General features: G+C 38.7%; 1 protein-coding gene across 3 annotated transcripts in view; it reads right to left on the bottom strand.

Annotated features, from left to right (window-relative positions):
• Ack-like (activated Cdc42 kinase-like) overlaps positions 1-13912 on the bottom strand; it is a 187766-nt gene extending 173854 nt beyond the window's left edge. For all 3 annotated transcript variants that reach the window (XM_083144507.1, XM_083144510.1, XM_083144511.1), the window contains exon 1: positions 13593-13912. The gene's annotated coding sequence lies outside the window, so the exon portion shown is untranslated. The remainder of the gene's footprint in view (positions 1-13592) is intronic.
• Between the last annotated feature and the right edge of the window lie 1138 nt (positions 13913-15050).

The following is a 15050-nucleotide window of genomic DNA, read 5'->3' as shown; positions in this document are numbered from 1 at the left end:
AGAGCGGCTTTTTCATTGGGTGACGCGTGGTCAGCGCATCGAGTCCCATCGCTGCTGTTTTCTGACTTTCGAGACCAGATCCCGCGTCATCTCTCCAAGTAGGTTCTCAATTGTCCTCACAATGTTGGGCCAACGAGAAATTTACGCCCGTCTCGGTATGATCCCTAATTATCGTTACGGAAGATTGCATTGCATTTGCGTTATTCTGCTCTCTTTTCTGCCACATTTGGCCAATCGCGACGATGACGATGAAGTGACACTCACAAGAGAACATTAATACCAAAAAGAGGACTCGAACCCGGGAACTTCGGGGGTGAAACTCGACCACTTCACGCGTTGCCGCCAAACCGACTACAGAAATATTGCGGTTCAATTCGTTATTTGGGTCATTCCACGTCAGATCAACCAGGGCCTCCAGGTGATGGTATTTTTGGTTTGGATGAAATTTTGAATGAAGGTTCAATCATGTCTGGAAGGCTTGTATTCCAAATATTATAGGTTCCTCTGAGAAATAGTTCTAGAGTTATAACCTGTGGAAGAAGGTGGTGCGCAACAGAAAATGTGACCAAAATCTGAGAAATGAGCCTCAGAGCTAACTTAAGGATTCAAATAACTCTGGAACTATTGATCACAGTGATATTTACACACCAAACAAACCTCTCACCAAGGAACACGTGTAATGTATCAAAATACCCTCAGCTTGTTTACGTTAGCAAATAAATACCCACAAAATGTGCCTTAAAAAGCCTTACGAGTCAAAAAATGCATATTTTGTGTGCCTGGTGTTACAAGTGTAATACAACTAGGAAGGTGGCATTGTGAGCTTAGTATGCACACATTATGTCGTCTCCATATATATCACCCAATCCATATTATATGTGGTTGAATATGCAAGAAATTGAAATATCACCGGAAAATGGTGGATTTTTTAAATAGTGTAACATAAAAGGGACAAGAGATATCCAAGCCAAGTTGCATACACTACATAATTAGACCTTCCTCTAATGTGTGTCAAAATTTCAACTTGTTATTGCGAGGCGCTAGTGCACAGTAAAGGTAGACACTTAAACGCCCAGCGCGTTTTCAATGGGAAGTTTACAAGTGCGCAAGGTTTTAAATGAAAATTTATATCTCAGTAACTACGAACAACAGTTACAAAATATGGCTTGTTTCTTTCAGTACAGTTTCAGCTACACGCCTATTGTTTAAACAATCTAATTTGCACTAACCAAATAGAAGAAGAAGACGAAATTTAATAATCTTATTTTTTTCTTTACAAAATTTCAATTTCTTCGGGCCCCCACGTAGGCAACGACAGGACGTGAGGCTTCGAAACAGTTCCTGCGTATTGCCTGATATGTGTTTCATTCTCCTAGCAAGAATTGTGCACTTACTGATGATACTTTCGTAGAAAAATATTTTCTAATATAAAAGCCGTGCATTTTAACGGGAAATTCAAAATTCCAAAAATGTATATATCTGAAACTATGAATCCTAGTTAAAACTTATATTTCGTTTTCTTCTATACACACTAGACAATACGCCCATGGTCGAATAAATTTAATTTTCATTTATCAAGTAGAAGAACAAGACGAAAGTTAAATGAAACTATATTTTTACGAATTTTAAATTTCATCAGGCCCCCACGTAGGCAACGCCGGAACGTGATGGTTTGAAACGAAACCTGCGTATTGCCGGATATGTGTTTTATTCTCGGGGCAAGAATTGCGGACTTGTTTCTGATACTGATCAAATTGAACTTTACTAAATATACTAACAGGATGCTTAAGGTTATTTGTGAAGCACCCAAGACATGTATCTCTTAACATTGCCTGAGTCGCAGTATGCTCCAAATACTGCAAAAGTTGAAGAAACCAAATGTGACATATTTCAAGTTTGGGCGTTTATGGTTTAAAAGTGTGTATTGGAACAGATGATCACTTTTTTGTAACAACCACAAAATTGGGCTTTAACCTCGCAAAAATCACTAGAAAGGAAATAGGCGATTATTTACAGTTCTCTAGACATACATTAACAGGGTGAATTGAAAATCATAGGACACACTTTCATTTCAGAAAAGGAATGGATAATTAAATATTCGAGCACCATAGTTAAGAAGGGGTGACGGAACCTACCTTCCAAGATACAACTACATGTGTGCATACTGAGCTCACATCAGGGTTACCAGAAAAATTAATGCCACCTTCCTGGTTTGATTACACTTGTAACAGCAGGTACTCAAAATATGCATTTTTTTGACTCGTAAGGCTTTTTAAGGCACATTTGGTGTATTTTATTTGCTAACGTAAACAAAGTTGAGGGTATTTTGATACAATACACGTGTTCCTTGGTGAGAGGTTTGTTTGGTGTGTAAATATCACTAGGCTGTGATCAATAGTTCCAAAGTTATTGAGTCCTGAAGTTAGCTCTGAGGCCCATTTCTCAGATTTGGGTCACATTTTCTATTTCGCACCACCATCTTCCACAGGCTATAACTCTAGAACTATTTCTCGGATTAACCTAATATTTGGAATACAAGCCTTCCAGACATGATTGAACCTTCACTCAAAATTTTTATCCAAATGAAAAACCATGACCTGGAAACTTTTCTGAAATTGGTCGATTTGACATGGAATGACGTATTGCTTATTGATTTGGTTTACTTTATTTCGCCTTTCTGCCAGGATGTGGATGATATGATGAATGAACACTCACAGACACCCATGCCCAGGTCGGGATTCGAACCCGGGACTACTTGCGTCGTAGCGCAATGTGCTAACCACTCCGCCACGGGGGGGGGGGGGGGCGGTCGACTAAGGTTCACGTCCCAATCTCTTCATCAGTGTTTATGAGCGTTCTCTCGTCAATTTCACCCGATCACAATTATCGAAAAGTGACAGACAATTGATGCAGAATAAATAAAAATGCAAGCAGAAAACGAGACCTTGCGGTTTATTCAAATTCGTCCTCCAACAGGTATCGAACTCTGGCCTTGTCTTCTGCGACGCACCATAAAACATAATCAACGGAAGAACACGCTCCTTGGAAAGTTTCGGAATCACCCAGACCACCACCATTTCGAAACGGTTCTCCCTAAAAATAACCACGAATGAAATTTGGCAGAAGCTCTTAGATCTTGTGTAAGCAACTCTCCCTTGGGAGACATCACGATTTGACAGTCCATTATCATGACAAACAACCTTTGAAGGAACGAATCTTAAATCCTACACCTTGAAGTTCAAGAACTTGATTGAAAGCCATTAGCCAAACATCAGGGAGAAGCAGAACTTTTTAAAGAATGAGAAGAGCTGATGCACGAAAGCTGTTCAATGTTCAATATGTTTGCAAGTGAAGAGAAAACCTGCAAAATGTTGGAAACATCATTTTGTATGTGCCAAGGGCATTTATATTTTGTATTTATTAGTTATAAAGTCACTGTCTTGGAAAAGGAAAGTCGATTTCGTTTTGAATTGGTATGTGTTATGGGGTCGTCTTCTGAAATGACTCTTATTATGATTTGCTGCATGATTATGATAAGCTTTCCATCGAAGAAATGAAAATTCTCAACACCTATTTTCAGGGTTGGCTGGTTTCAAATACGGTTAAAACAAATAGTTTAAAAAAAAAAGTTTTCTGTGCATTTTTCATTTTAATCAACAGGGTACTGGATAATTACCGTATTCGCCGTACACATTTTTGAGGAAAAAGCATTATCACTGAATTTGCAATTAATTTACAATACAGTAAAGCCTCGTTAATGCGGACTATTGGGGGGGATAAGTTGATTATTATTAGCACAATAATAGAAATAGTCTGGACCAGATGGAATATGGTAAACTTGAAATAACATTACAAAAATATACTCTCAGTGTGAGTTATCGCATGTCTGGTTGGACATTTTCCATCAATGAACCTGAATAAGGAGCCCTGAAATACACTCAGCCCTCATCAATGGGTGCTTGGGGCTACCCTGAGGGGGTAAAACTAGCCGAGAAATTATGCTGGTCATATCACTTCTACTATGGCCGAGATCGATAATGTGTGGGGTGTTACCTCTACACTTCCAATGCTCCTGTATAGCAAGGTGCAATAGACAAGGGAGAACTTTACTTTTCTTTACCCTCCTATCCACAATAATTGTTTGCAGAGAACATGGTGGGGTAAGATACAGGTGATGACAATGCTTACTGTAAAAGTTCTGGTATCACGTGAAATGGATGTTAATGTTGAAATGTATGCTTCCGACAAACATTCCCTCATAATCATGTGCTGTGAAATTCTCATGTGACACCATCAATGTAATATCAATACTAAAACTTGCCTGTACTTTATCTTCCCTTTACTAAGGGTCACATTGGTATCAGGCACTGAAAGGAGAGAAATCGGTAAACAGGATCATTCATTTAAAATTACAAAAAAAAAGAAGTAAAATGCTTATAGTCGACTACTGGAAGAGAATAACCAAATGGACAAACCTAAGAAAGCTAAACCTCATTTGCACAATAGCCTTGTTAGGGCCAGAGCCACCCAAAGTGGCATTTGGTCAGCACGTCAAGTCCCATTGCTGCTGTTTTCTGGCTTTGAAGACCAGAACCATACTTCTTCTTTTCAAGCTGCTTCCCAATTGTACTCAAGATGATGGGTCAACACCAAAGTATGTTGAGAACCAGGAATCGAACCCGGGGACCGCTCGCACCAGGAATCAAACCTGGGGACCGCTCACACCCAAGGCAACGGCAATTACCATTTGTCTAGGCAGGAGCCTGCAGGACCAAACTTCATGTTTTCACTTAATATAAAAATGTTAAATAGTTACATTAGTTTTTGAAATTCCAAAAATTAGATTTTTTATGCAAGAGTTCACAGAACGTATATTACATGACTACAAAACCCCACACATTCGAAAGATTTTTGTTGATTGAGGTGTATAAAAGTTAATAACAAAATAACATAACCATATCCTTTCCATTATATTAACAGCACGAAATGTGAAAAAATAAAGGAAAACAGCTGTACCTAATAATAACTTACCTGATGTACTTAAGACATATATAACAACAATCATAATAGTTTTACAATATAGATAATTGTTCATTAATATTCCTACTATTCAAATTTATATCGACAGCCTGACTCCCTGTCCTGCAAAGATTTCTCACACTTGCAATGTACATACATACATATAAATATATGTGCGTGAGACTTTGTGTGTAAAATTTTGTAATCTTGTTTGAAATCAAATAATTTTAACATGACAACATACCAAGTACAAGGTAGGGATGGGACACATTAATCAGTAATCAATTGAATATAGGTGTATCTGTTTCCTGGTATAATTACCAATAATTTTACCAATCTGATATATCTATAAAAAGCATGTCCCTTAGGGCAACATTCCACCATTTTGTTGTTATAATTTAATTGTCATGGTTTGTAGAGTAAATGTCTAAATATTTAGTTCCTTCTTGAAGGAAAAATCCATTGTAATCATCTGGATGCATACATAAAATAAGAGGAATGAACCATTATGTTCTTCAATGAATATTTGCATTTTTAAATTGTATCAGAAGAATATTGTTATCAGCAGGGGTAGAAAAATAAAGCACGCCCAGTCGCTATGGCACCTGAATTTTCTAATTCAGTTCTAGAAAAAAAATTCAATAATTGGAGTTCACTTATGTAAACTTGCATTCCCAGTTTTAAAATAACAACTACATTATTTCTGTTCTCTGTATCACGCATATCATTAAATCAGAAAAGTAAACATGCTACTATAAATGTTTGCACTTTTCCTAGAACTATTTTAAAAACTGTAGAGATATGGCTACTCGACCATATACAGGGTCTCTACACCGAAATGCCCTATTTTTTGAGGCAGTTTAAAAATAATAAATCTTTCTCTTTTCAGGTCTGACTTGTCCGTTGGGAGCAAAAGGACTTAAAGTTGCTGCCCAAATTTTTTCAATGTGTGGCGTGTATTGGTGTTGGTGTAGTTGTCCATCGAAACCAAAATGGTATCAGTGCAGGAGAAGGCCCAAACTGTGTTTTGGTACGTGGAGTTTAAATCCATTGTGATGGTGCAAAGGCAGTTTCGTTATGTTTACAATAAAGCAGTACCAGACGCCAAGAGGATAAAATCATGGCACAGACACTATCTGGACACTGGCAGCATTCTGCAGTAGCATGGAGGGGGTCGGCGTGTCTCCGAAGAACAAGTTGAGAATGTCCGCCAAGCGTTCCAGCGAAGTCCACGCAAATCAATTCGTCAGGCGTCACGGGAACTTCAGATGCAAGGTACAACTGTTCATAAGGTCCTCAGAAAGCGGTTGCTTCTGTATGCATTCAAGGTGCACATTCTGCAGGCCATCAAGCCTGATGACAAGCAACGACGATATGACTTTCCATGTGACATGCTTAACCAAATCGACTGGAACCCTGCCTTCTTGTCAAGTGTAATGTTTTCTGATGAGGCCACATTCCATGTCTCTGGTACTGTGAATAAGGATAACGTTAGAATTTGGGGGTCAGAGAATCCACACAGTATCAGGGAAAAGGTGCGAGATAGCCCAAAAGTGAACGTTTGGTGTGGCCTCATGTGCGACAAGATCATTGGACCGTCCTTCTTTGCTGAGGAGACTGTCACAGGAACGACGTACCCAGACATGCTGGAGTTGTCTTGTTTTCCCCAGGTTGAAGACCTGCAACCAAACCTTTGGTTTCAGCAAGATGGTGCTCCACCTCATTGGTCGCTGGATGTTCGGAAAACTCTGAATGAAACATTTCCAGGATGCTGGATTGGACGAAGGCCACTCCAGCAAGAATTAATTACTTTTAATCTAACCGTGTGTTAATTAACAAATGAAGTGTTTCTAGTTCAGATTTCAACAGGTATAGCTTCATCTTAGTTGAATTCATGACTTTCTTAGCCCACATTTGCAAAAGAAATAAGGCCTACCCAATGGTATGGTGGTATTGTCGTTACCTTGTAATCCGGCTTCAATACCCGTTGGACGCACATGGCACAATGGTTTGGATCCCACTTTAAACTGTAGAACCAGTCCCAATTAGCCTTTCTGTGCATAAAGTGGACTTAAAACAACAATAACAATAGAGTAGGCCAAAGAAACAAAAAATACTAACCCCTGAGAAAATGGGGCTGGTGCCTGAATTATTTTACATTTTGTCTACCCCTGGTTAATAATATTAAATTCTATACCATATTTGTCCATCCCTAGTTAAAAGTAGAGTTTTGGATAGATACTATGAGTACATCCCTTCATATAATCCAAAATTCATTTCTGTACTACAACCCACATCACAGCAATGCAGATTGATATTGATATAGTTTGAAACATGTTGTCAGCAATAATACGAAGTAATAATACTGCCCTAATTCATTGATGCACATGTCATCTTCATTTGATATGTTTATGTGCTTGAATGAATGTGGATAGATTAACTGAGAGAAATGTCATGAAACAAGAAATGAAACCATTTTACTCAAGAAGTTATTTCCATGTGTTAGTAAGACTCAATAATTGTCTACTTCATCTGGTTTCAAACTTCAAAAATATATTAACATGCTTCAAACAATAAAACATTAATAAACAATTCACATATTGCATTAAGTAAGGAAATGTATCCCTTCGTGAACAAATGCATTGAATGAAATTTCCATGTAAAGAAATTTTTTTTTCCCAACCCTACCTACGTTGGAACAAGGGGCTGAGGTAGCTCAGTTGGTAGAGCTTGATGAAGACATGGGTTTGAATCCCGGGGTGGGTGATCTGGACAAGGAATTTATCCATCATTTCAGTTTCTGTGCAGCTCTGAGGCTGACCCAGCCTTTGCAAGGGGACGTGGGGACAACCGTAGAAGTGTCAATGTGTGATGCTGTTCACATCATCCCAACTATGGACGATTGGTTTGAGATTGGTTTGATTTAGTTTATTTTACTTCGCGTTTTGTGCCTCTTGGCTAATTTGCGAAGATGGGGATGAGTGATGAAATTGATGAATGGACATTCACAAACAACCAAGCCCGACCAGGATTCGAACCCGGGACCCTTGGCATCGCAGCGCGATGTGCTAACCAACTATGGACGAGATCAAGAATATGTGTAGTTCTACTTTCACATCAGAGGGCCTCCCCGATGGCACCTTGTAATCAATGTGTCCCCGGTTCGACACCCGGTGGAGGCACATATAGTGGTTCGGATCCCACTTTAAACTGTAGGTCCAGTCCCAATTAGCCTTATTGTGCATAAAGTACCCTTAAAACACCAACTCACCACCTCTACCTCCACATCATCCCATATGCCTTCATGCCTCCCCGATGGTGCAGTGGTAGCATCGTCGCCTTGTAATCAAGGGGTCCTGGGTTCGATACCCGGTGGTTCGGATCCCACTTTAAACTGTAGGTCCAGTCCCGATTAGCCTTACTGTGCATAAAGTGGACTTAAAACACCAAATCAACCAACCATATGCCTTCATGGCATGTGTCCATATGCACAGAGGTACCTTTACCTAAGTTGAAATAAAATTACGTAAAGATCACAGTTAAGAAATTGTATACATGTAGAGGCAAAAATAAACTTAATGAAAATTGGCGGCTTCCACACAGGCAAATGGTTAGCACTCTAGGCCTTGTTTAAGTGGTCCCAAATGCATTCCCAGCTGGGTGCCACCAAATTTTCTGTGTTGACCCAGCATCGTGAGGACACTTGGGGAGCTACTAGAAAAGAAGTACACTCCGGTCTCAAAAGGCAGGAAACAGCATCGAAGCTGACCACATGTCACCCAATGAAAAAAACGTTCTTTGGCAAGCACTGGCCTGTTGTAGCATGCAGTTTATAGTTCAAGAAAATTGAAGGGTACGATTCTTTTTGCTGTTCATGGTGAATGATCACACGTGAAAGTTTCATCCAAAAGCTTAACGATCATGTCAAAAGAGATTTCTTATGAGAATTAGTAGCAAAGTTACATGCATTTCATAATGGGCAAAGTTAACGCTGACTCCCCATACTCCACAATTAGAAGAACCAGGATTGGTCTTGTGAGATATAATAGCGAATAATCTGTCCTTTGCTACCCTTCTCCGTTACATCCTTTGTGTTTTCTAAGAGGGTGGAGGATGGAGGGTGTACTGATGTTGGAGCAGACATTCTCTATTGTGTTATCACTGTCTTCGAATAGCAATAAGTTCAGCCTCATGTCCTTTGTTAAAGGTACCTTCCCAATGTTTGCCTGGAGTAACTCAGGAAAACATAGGAAAGACTGTCAGGATAGTTGACCTCAAGCTGTTGACTTGTGTGGTTTTAATCTTTAACTGGCTTATCCTTTAAAAAGAGGAAGATTCACAAACTGCAGACAATAAACACAGATAATCATATATCTCGCAACATTTACAGATAACAAATTTTCAATATAAAAAAAGACTTGAAACATGCTGTGACATAATTCCGCTCTATATAAAGCAATAAGCCAGTCTATAGTATTCCAGATGTAATCTGTTAACACCAAAAGGTCAGAAACATATGACAAGCATTTTCTATTTTATCTCTTGTGCTGAATTAAGCCAAAAATTATCAATCATTGAATTAATAACTTAAAGGTCTAAGTTCACTATAACCCAGCCTTACTAGACTCACAGTCTAGATATGCGTTACACATATCTGACACATTTACCATCATTGTGCAATCTTGTATCACTTTACACTTGTTCTAGAGACATAAATTCTTGCATGTTACATTCTGCAAGTAGCATTTGTTAATAGCACATGTTATTCCAAGATATACTACATTGTCAATAATGATCGGACACACTGTGAAATGTTAGAACGATCACGCATCACTAGAATGACTCATGAAGGACAGTGAGTGTGTTGTGGATGTGTATACTGCTGCCAGCAGTCAGATGGCACGATCAAAGGGAGGCTTAACAGGGTATGACTGTCAGCACCCACTGATTCTGGCATTCGTCCATGAGATTTCGGACAGATACCACATACAATGTGCAACAGTCAGTGATGTAGTGGTGAAATGGACACGTGAGGGTATGATCAAACCACAACCATGACCCGGGAAGCCAAAAAGATTTGTCAGTAGGGATTGGTGAGTGCTCCGAGGTGTGGTGAAGTCAAACTGGAAGGCTTCAATGGACATTGTGACCACAAACTTTCAAATGGCATCAGCAAGTCATGTCAGTACTCATACCATCAAGCGAAAGGTAGTGGCACTGGGATTCCATGGGAGATCACGTTACCCGGAACATGACATATCAATTACAGTAATCCTCACCCTGATCTCAACCCCATTGACACAAATGGATGCTTCCACACTTATGAACCATGAAAAACATTCGGGTTCCAGCAGCAAAAGGTAGAAGTTACCTTGATCCACTTGTGGACCACCTTGGACACATAAATGTTAATTATAATAGGTACTGATATTTTACTGGAAATCAAGTCATCCACTAAAGTTAACAGGATAGCTAACCAATACTCAAAAAGGACTACAAACTGCACAAACTCAAGAGCAAGCCTGTCAAGTTCTACTGTGAGAGGTAAGTAACGGGTGAGCATGTTGTTCATCCAACTCCCCTTTCAAAAAAGGAATTTGGTACCCATATGAAATAAATATTTAAATAATATTGAAGTAGGCCTTCCTCAGGAATCAGCTACATTCTCCCAGGATTACCAAAAAAGTTTCTACACCATTCCAGAACGCTTTAACTTAAATTAAACCTGTTTACAGCACATCTTTTGGATGTACAATTGTAAATATGACATTACAGTGTCCATTTCAAGAAATATCAGATTCTCTATTAATTACAAACACCTGCTGCAACAAATTGGAGGTATTTTCATTATTTAACTAAATTCCCAAGTACAATTAAGCTTTTTACACTTTTTATGTAGGAATTTGAACAAGATGTCAGCAACTTGCTCCCCATTTATCATACATCAACTGAAACGTACCACCCAGTGATGCACCAATTAGCTCGACACTGTGTGATCTAAGATTGAATTTTTTTTCTGGCCTTGTCCTCACATAAAGCTCTGGGGCTCACCCAGCCACAAATCAATGGGTACCTGGGTGCAACCCAGGGGAGTAAAGGCAGCTGGAGCATGGTGGTGATTACATCACCTCCAAAATTACCGAGATCCATCATGTGTGTGGGGCCTTACCCCCACATCCCCTCAATGTGCCTTCACGGCAAGGTGCTGTATGCATCGGGAACTTTACCTTTTCAAATTGATCATTAAATCATATAGAAACTTGAAATAATTTTTTTGCACTGGTTAAAAGAAGGTGGACTTTACCTTTTCAAAATTCTGGAAGAAGCATGGGACACAGTGACTCAAACAGATATAAGTGACAGTCAGTGTCTCTGTAAATCAGGTGTAGTGTGAGCACTTATAATTATTTCCATGGGAATTCATTGATTCTCTGTCATTTTCCCTCACAGATTAATTAAGATTTGTAAGGCTGTATGTTTGCATGGGGCAATAACCACTTGCACCTCCCCAGGAGTCAATCTACCCTCAGTGTGAACCTTCGCTACTCCTAAACTGTGCATGCCTTGCACAGTTTATGACTTATGACTCAAATAGGTGTCCCAAAATAAATTATAGGCTATTTTCATTTTTTAATCTCCAAAAATTGGTTTACAAAGTATGTCAAAATTTCAACAAACTTTGGAGCATACGCAACATGAAAAAATGATTGAATTGCTCTGACGAATACTGATCAACTGCAATGGCAGATCAGTTTTCTGGTTATTGGGTGAATTTCAGATTAATACCTGCAAAATAGGCACTTCACGTGGTCACAATATGGGTTACATGGCTCACTAGGGAATATTTTTGAAAGTTTCCATTTAATAAAAATTTATCATAATACCGTGGCCCAGTAAAATATATATAAATGTACTATGAATTTAATTCCTTAAACTTCATTTTTTTTTAATCTACACTGCTATTCTTGCGTACAGTGTCTACTTGGTTGAGTTCAAATTCCTTGCACCAACCCGACACTGGGATGTACCTGCACTACACCCGGTAGTCAAAAAGTGTAGCAAACTAGACGGGGGCTATTATGTCTGTCACTGTATCGTGAAGAGAGCACAGTATGCATTCATTTATTCAGGGCATTTAATCAGGTGTTTTGAGAAACAAAAATCCAGATGCTCAGGCAAATATATGGCAATATTTTAATGCTTAATGATAATTATTACTGGATGTGGCCTAAGTCCAACACTACATTCTGTCCACTGAAACTATTCTGAACTTGTAAGTTTACTTGGAATGTTGATGGCTGTGTTGCAAAAATTTTTGGAACTCCCATAAAAGCTACATAATTTTTAACTTTCATTTATAGTTTATTATGTGTGGTCATTTTTGGTAGCTCGGACGCAATTTCAAAGCAAGGATTCATATTAATTTTCATTTTTCTAATTAAGAGAATAGGGTAAAACTTCAATAGAGTCCCAACGGATTTCTTCATTTTTACACAAGAAACTACTTCCCGAAATGAGTTTCTGTAGCATTTAGAAGTTCTTGTTGGTATTTTCTTTCATCGAGAAAAACCGTATGTTGTCCGTATATATGCTAAATTGAACGAAATGAGTGCTAATGGAACCTAACCTTACCTGGTAGGCATACCTCGTCCCCATGATGGTTCGTGGGGCTATCGTGAATTTTTGGTGCTAACGTCGATGGTTTCTGGGGCTACCCGTGGATGGTTTTTGGGGCTACCCGTGGATAGGTTTCGGTTTTTCGCAATGCAGAATAGGTAAGTACGAATGTTAAAAATGACGAAAAAAACGAGTGAGAGGTGTTGGGACGCTATCAAAGTTTTACCGAGAATAGCTCTGAAACATAATAAAAGTTTCTGCTAGTCCTGTAAATCACCAGTAAAAAAACTCGGAAACTGTCAGATACAATGACCACTAGTAAAAAAAAACTGGAAAACTGCCCGAGACAATGGCATGCTCAGGATTTAAGAGCTCAACACTCAAGAGAAAACACATGAACAAAGATCGTATGATTAAAACATTAACAGAAAGAAAAAAAATAGTAATTTAACAACTACTTCTGATGAAAAAGTTTAAATTTCTACTGTTTGTTTTTGTTATTCTGCAGTTTACTTTCAAAATCAAGCCTGCAAGCAAGCTTCTAAATGTTTACTTTAATTCTGTTTGTACAAGGCTATTCTTTTTTCATTAGCTACTTAATTCAGTCAATTAATGACACGTATTGGCCACTTACTTTCATTTTAATTGAGTGAATCTCTAACATCTTTTACTGCGAAACTTCAAATTCGTGAAAATCTGAAGGTTCGTGATACAGTATACAGAAAATATTTAGGAGGCAACAGTTGATACATTGTTCATTTCAGATCATTATTTCAAAATGTATTTCAAAACAAAAAAAACACATATAGGCAGGCTATCCTGTTTCTTACACTTGGAATGTTATTGTTAGATTTTTCTTAAGCGGTACACAGACCTGCACACCACAATTCACACGCTAGATTTAATTTTCAATTTACATATACACATATAAGAATAAATGGGAACTATAGACTTACCTTTTTCAGTGATTATTCTGGAAAACCAACTCAAAATTGTTCTCCATCCCCTTCATCTCTTTAACACAGGACCTCAAAAATTCGCCAACAAATCCTCTTGAAACACGGCAAGCTATATTCATAAAGATGAGGTTTTTATGCACATAATGGTATCCAATTTATCCATATATCTATCAATAAGAGTTTTAACACAGTGGCCGTGCAGTAACCATACACATTTATGATCGTTTTCCCCCTACTTCAACATAACAATCACATAAACACAACCTGCACCTCGTAGACACAATAGTAACTTTGTGACTGAGTCGGATCGTTCACTCGTCGGTCTGAGCAGTGAGCAAGTCTGAGTCGCCGATTCCCCTACTCCGCAGACTTCCCTTCAACGGCTCCATCCAGAGCGCACATGCGACGAAAGCACAACAGCACTCTCGAGCTCGAGTTCAACAAACGAGTTAGAATGTGTATATCAAGTACCTATATGTCAATGGGATTCGTTCAGTACAGTACAAAGATTCCTGTCTTTTATGGAGGGGTATGCGGAACATAATTTTTGGGTCGGGACGGGATCGGGACAGGAAATGGTCGAAATTTCCCGAAGCTCTGAAAATCTCGAATTCTACACGGCATTTTCACCTTAAGTGATTGTTTTTGCATTTCTGGAATAATAACTAACAATTTCCGATAAGATGCGGAAACTTACAATGCATAAAACGTCGAGAATTAAAAACTTTTTAAAATGATCATTCGGTATTTCCTGAAAAGTCGGGAATTCATTTCCCTAAGTTGGGTTCGGGACCAGGATTCCCGCACACCCCTACTTTTATGAGTCGTAAACATACGTTGTGTTGATCAGACAATGTAATATACGTAGACTATATGGCGACGAGCGTAAGCGTACTACCGTTGTATGTACCGTGCTTATCATGGTCGAGTTTTCCGTGGTCTAATAATGCCACGCTATTCGCAATTAAAATTATCCGATATGCCATCTGGTGAGATTTTCAGGAACCACTCCACGTAGGACACCTCGCTGCACTTCGCCGTGTTGAAGCCGTTCAAAGCATGGGGAACATGCGAAAAAGTGGCGTATACTGTTCAGTTTTTTGCTCCAAAACGTTTTGTGGTTCAGGACAAGTGAAAGGCTTACATGTGTTTTCCAACCCTTGGAATCAACAAAATGAAATGTTTAAATAAATCAGAGAAAACTGATTAAGAAGATTGGCATAACTGAAATGCGGCAAGGAAATTACGAAGAATGTACGAGTCTGTACACTCTATTTTCCGAAATAATCTTTCGGAAAGATGATTTTATTGCCATGAAAGTAAGTTTTAAATTGTTCTTTATGGATATAACATCTTTCTCGAAAACAATGTATTGTGTATGTAATTTGGAACAGGTGCAAGTCGATTAAGCGTAAAGATGAAAATAGTTTTTGAGAATTAATTAATGTCCGTAAT

This window comes from Lepisma saccharinum, chromosome 23 (assembly GCF_977018435.1).
Source record: "Lepisma saccharinum chromosome 23, izLepSacc3.1, whole genome shotgun sequence".
Lineage (NCBI taxonomy): Eukaryota > Metazoa > Arthropoda > Insecta > Zygentoma > Lepismatidae > Lepisma > Lepisma saccharinum.
This window is presented reverse-complemented; position numbering and strand designations above follow the sequence as displayed.